Below are 6,075 nucleotides of genomic sequence, written 5' to 3'. Positions count from 1 at the left end.
TTGCTGGACTATAACTTGGTGTTGTAAAATTGTTTACAGTTTTCTATAGGGGTGGGGAAGGGGTGGAATAGTATCTGGAGGCTGCATCCTCCTTAAATGCAGCCTGACTCTCCTTTCCTCCATCCTGTTCTTATCCCCGAGTTCAAATTCCTTATCCTCATTAGGTGTCAACTTTGGTTCAGTGGTTGCACTCTGACCTCTGAGCCAGAAGGTCATAGGTTCTAAGCTCCATTTCAGAGACTAGGTGGTAAATTTTAACCCCCAAGAATGGGTGGGTTGGGGGCGGGTGGGGAGTAAAAATACTCGGTTTTCAGAGTGGGACTGCATCCCGGCTCCAACACGCCTGCTTCTGGGTTTAACCCAGGCAGGTTTGTCTGCGTGTGGACAGCAGACATCAGGAAGTCCCGCCCCCACTTAAATCCATTGGGCCGATACTTAAAAGGGCAATGTACCTCATTACTATACTTGAGGTACTTAATATTTTGTCTATTGGAATAATAAAATGAATTTAACCTTACCTGTTGGGGTTTCCCATTGCTTCCCAGTCATGTCAGGTGAAAGCAGGTGGGAAGGGCTGGATCCATGAGGTGAGTTCCTTTATTGCACTGCTTGTGAGCCAAAAGGAGCAGGAGTGCTTCATCCAGGACCAACAAGCTCATCTGGCCATGATCGGTCACACCCCACCCCCCCCGACCCCCGCACCAATGATGCCTCCCCCACCGTTGGTGGATTTCCTCCCCCCACCCCATGGTGAACCCCACCTACCTCCAGCACTTTACCCAACCTCCAATGACCTCCGATCTCTTCATCAGCCCCCCCGCCCTCGATCTTCTCCCTGAACCCCCCCCCGAGAGTCTCTCCGGCCTATGATCCCTCCCTTCCTCTGATCCCTGGCTGCAGCCTGCTACAGCAGGCCTTCCTGGCCAACAGCCAGCCAGCCTGGGCGCGAAACCCGGAAGTGAAATTGATGGGCCTCATTAAGGTCATGATCGCCCACTCACCTTCCGGGTTTTGCACCCAAAAATCTTTCCTCCCCCCCCACTCCCTTCCTGGCTCTCAGTTAAAATTTACCCCTTGATATCGAATCTGGGCTAACACTTCAGTGTAGTACTGAAGAAGTATTCCTGGTGTTCAGCCCAATATTTATCCCTTTACCAATATCACTAAAAACATATCATTTATCTCATTGCTATTTATGGGATCTTGCTGTGCACAAATTGGCTGCTGCATTTTAACATAAGAACATAAGAACATAAGAAATTGGAGCAGGAGTAGGCCAATCGGCCCCTCGAGCCTGCTCCGCCATTCAATAAGATCATGGCTGATCTGATCCCAACCACAAATCTAAAGAACACAAGAAGTCGGAGCAGGACCCGGCCACACAGCCCCTGGGCCCTCTCCGCCACCCACAGGGCATTGACCGATCCGAACTCAGCTTCATGTCCAATTTCCTGCCCGCTCCCCATAACCCCTAATTCCCTTTACTTCTAGGAAACTGTCTATTTCTGTTTTAAATTTATCTAATGATGTAGCTTCCACAGCTTCCTGGGGCAGCAAATTCCACAGACCTACCACCCTCTGAGTGAAGAAGTTTCTCCTCATCTCAGTTTTGAAAGAGCAGCCCCTTATTCTAAGATTATGCCCCCTAGTTCTAGTTTCACCATCTTTGGGAACATCCTTACTGCATCCACCCGATCAAGACCCTTCACAATCTTATATGTTTCAATAAGATCGCCTCTCATTCTTCTGAACTCCAATGAGTAGAGTCCCAATCTACTCAACCTCTCCTCATATGTCCGCCCCCTCATCCCCGGGATTAACCGAGTGAACCTTCTTTGTACTGCCTCGAGAGCAAGTATGTCTTTTCTTAAGTATGGAGACCAAAACTGTATGCAGTATTCCAGGTGCGGTCTCACCAATACCTTATATAACTGCAGCAATACCTCCCTGTTTTTATATTCTATCCCCCTAGCAATAAAAGCCAACATTCCGTTGGCCTTCTTGATCACCTGCTGCACCTGCATACCAACTTTTTGATTTTCTTGCACTAGGACCCCCAGATCCCTTTGTACTGCAGTACTTTCCAGTCTCTCGCCATTAAGAAAATAACTTGCTCTCTGATTTTTCCTGCCAAAGTGCATAACCTCACATTTTCCTACATTTCTACAGTGATTATACTTCAAAAGTACTTTATTGGCTGAGAAGCACTTTGCGAAGTATTAAGGTCATGAAAGGAACTATATAAATGCAATTTCTTTCTTTTTCATTTACAAATCCCTCTGCAGCCTTACGTCCCAACTCACACCCCCCACTCTCCTGAGTCTGGAGCACTGAGCATTCTGGTCCTTCGTCTATCACGGTCCAGCATTCTGAAACTCTCTTCCTTAATCCCACCCCCCACCTTTCTCCATCTCTCCTCACCTTTGAAAGTTTCCTCAAAACCTTTTCAACCTAGCCTTTGATTACTTCCACTGCCTGTTATCTCTATTTCTGCTTGGCAATCAATCCCCTCTCACCCTGTGAAGGGCTTTGGGACATTTCATCAAATTAAAGGCACAATATAAGTATAAGTTGTTGTTGTACATGACTTAAGTCACAGCAACGGCTTGCGAGGGCTACATGCTCCTTGCTGGTCTAATGTTGGAGTATACATCCGTTGGTGTAGTGAAGTGTGCTGAGTCTATTTCCCTGGCTGTGTTCAAGGGCTGATCAGCCCTGGAAAGGATTTGTATTCTACACCTGACGATGCAATGGTGCCCGTCTGATCCCTCAGAAGTATCAGAGCTGAGTCTGATCACATCTTCACCTCATGCCCATACATGAACACCTTCCACCAGGAGTCAATGGAAAGTGACCTGGAGTGTAATCATTTTTCAATTCCACAGCTCAGAGGTGCTGAGGGCAATTGTAGCATTTCATATCATCATCCCAGTTCAGATTAAATAACTCAGAACAGACTGGAGATCTGGTCTGTATGGTTCATACCGGGTGATGCATTTATACACTGAGTCATCCTGGCGGTGGAGAGGGGATCATGCAGATGTTTTTTCTGTCGCCTCTGAGTCAGAAGGTCGTGGGTTCAAGTCCCACTCCAGAGACTTGAGCACATAATCCAGGCTGACACTCCAGTGCAGTACTGAGAGATTGCTGCACTGTCGGAGGTGCCGTCTTTCGGATGAGATGTTAAACCCTGCCTGCCCTCTCAGATGGGTGTAAAAGCTCCCATGGCACTATTTCGAAGAAGAGCTGGGGAGTTCGCCCTGGTGTCCCAGCCAATATTTATCCCTCAAACATCACTAAAATCAGATTATCTCGTCATTATCACATTGCCGTTTGTGGGACCTTGCTGTTCGCAAATTGGCTGCTGCTTTTCCTACATTACAACAGTGCCTACACTTCAAAAATACTTTATTGGCTGTAAAGCACTTTGGGACATCCTGAGGTTGTGAAAGGCTCCATAAAAATGCAAGTTCTTTCTTTCTTTCAAATAAAATATGGCAAGCAAAGAAGCAGTAGCTAGGTTGAGTGTTTGGTGCTAATTGTAAATGTCCTAAGACTGTAAGCTATGGGAATGAGTACAAACGTGGAGCTCAGTTTGCCTCGCTGCAGGTGTCTATTGTACACGGTGTGTCTACTTTGAATGGGAACCTAAGTTTCCTTATAATGACCAACAATGGACACACAGTCAGTTCTCAACATATGGTCTTATCCTGGCAAAGTTCAGCCTCAGCATCCCTGCTGTTGCACATCTGTCTTACAAGCATTGTATTGCTGTCGATTTGTAAGGAACAGGACTTGAGTATTGCAATAGAGAGGAGGCATCTCTCAGGCTCTCTGTCTTTCTCACCTGCTGAGCAAAGTTCAGAGGTCATGAAGGAGATTCCAGTGCAGAGAGTGATGCTATGACTAGGAGTCGTTTACCATGGTGTAAATATGTGCATGATTGTACTCAGTTTAACCCGAGTGAGATGTATTATGACTAAAGCATAGTGAAGCATTTGAAATGTATTTGCTGCTTTAAAATAAGCAAACAGGTGGCAGTAAACAGACCCAATTTTTTTAAGTGTCAGCATTACCATTTGCACTATTTTATGATGTCTAAAAATTGTGTCCAATTTGGTATCAGCTAATCTATCCCAGACTGCACCAATAGTACTTGCACTAGGAAGCTAGCCCCTTTGAGGCCCAAGTTCTTTGATAAGGGTTTGTAGTTTTCTTTCTGATCAGTTTTGTCTAACACTAGATGCAATACTAATTTTGAAAAAAAAATCTGTTTAATCTGCCTGTTCATTTTGCTCCAGTTTTCTCCTCCTGTTTTGAAGGCAATGGGGGTAAAATTCAATGGGAACACAAAATGTGCGGTAGGAAATTGGCCGCCCGTTGTCCACTCCATATCATTTTCCTCTCCATTGACCCGTTTTGTGCCCCTGCCAAAGTTGAATTTTACTCCCAATGACTGATACTGGGGTGCTCTCATTTTGCTAATGGCAGACCCTTCCTATACCATGTACATGTAGCATGGAACATTTCTGTTGTCGCTTCCATTATTGTTTGGGATTTGTGTATCTCCAAAAAGAAAAGCAAGGAAGACTGCTGTTAAGGTATCCCAATGTCATTGTACAATCTCAGCAACTGTATGACAGAAATGTTTCCACATGCGCATTGTTCTTTGTACAGCTGCATCAGCAATTTATTTTTCTTACAGAATACGAAGTATAATGAAAGCTTCAAACACTGGGGGTAATTTTGACTTTGTGCGATAATGTAAAATGGGTGATAGTGAATCGGCAGCCCGTTATAATCTCTTCCGATTTTTACTTCCATGGAAATACAAATTGTGAGATATGTAAAACGGGCTGCTGATTCACTGTCACCCGCTTTACACTATCGCACAAAGTCAAAATTACCCCCATTAAATGCACAATCAATATACTGAAAAACACTAGGATTGCTTTGAGTAACTGATATGCGTTATGCCAGAGCAGGTGTTGATTTGTTAATCCCCTCGCTACACTTGCACTTTTGAATCTATAATTATAATTATATTGGTAATAATAAAAGTGAATTGGGGGAACTGAGGAATGCAGTGCGATTAATGTACAACTTATCTAAGGTGAAACGTGATAATGAGAGATCTTTAAGTTCATTAGTACACAATCAAACTAAAGTCCATGATGAAAGCCACCCCAAGAAGAACTTAGAAGCAATACTACAAATACTGAGTTGTGATATGTGATTGAAATCTAAAGGTCAGCTTTTATATGCCCAAAGCAAAATGTTATCTGAAACCAGATTTGACCGTGTTGAATTGACCATGATATAGAAAGAAAGAAAGAATTCACATTAAAATAGCGCCTTCCATGACCTCGGGCGTCCCAAAACACTTTACAGCCAATGAAGTACTTTTTGAAGTGTAGTCACTGTTGTAAAGTAGGAAACGCAGCAGCCAATTTGGGCACAGCAAGATCCCACAAACAACACTGGGATAATGACCAGGTAATCTATTTTAGTGATGTTGGTTGAGGGATAAATATTGGCCAGGACACCCGGGGAGAACTCCCCTGCTCTTCTTCGAATAGTGTCACGGGATCTTTTACGTCCACCTGAGGGGGCAGACGGTACCTTGGTTTAATGTCTTATCTGAAAGATGGTACCTCCTACATTGCTGCACTTCCTCAGTACTACACTGGAGTGTGAGCCTGGATTACATGCTCAAATCTCTGGAGTGGGACTTGAACCCATGACCTTTGGACTGAAAGGTGAGAGTGCTACCAGTGAGACACGGCTAGGATATGGGGCATTTACTGTAACTCTTAAAAGTTATCTCTTTGCAAAATGCTAACAAATTATGCTCAGATGGAATCCTCTTTAGAAAGCAATGAATGGAAAAGGTTTTGTAAACTAAACTTTTATGATCTTAAGTGGGGTTGATCTTGTGAGGTTTTACGTTAAGTGAGCTCCATGTTTCACTCTGTGATATGCAAGTTCTAATTGTAATTATAAATGATAGGCCATCAGTTCAGATTCTAAGAATTCAACTCCACTTCCACTGCACTATTATCACCCTGCCATTAG

The sequence above is a fragment of the Heptranchias perlo genome, chromosome 22 (assembly GCF_035084215.1).
Source record: "Heptranchias perlo isolate sHepPer1 chromosome 22, sHepPer1.hap1, whole genome shotgun sequence".
In the NCBI taxonomy this organism is placed as follows: domain Eukaryota; kingdom Metazoa; phylum Chordata; class Chondrichthyes; order Hexanchiformes; family Hexanchidae; genus Heptranchias; species Heptranchias perlo.
Note: the sequence above shows the minus strand (reverse complement) of the source record.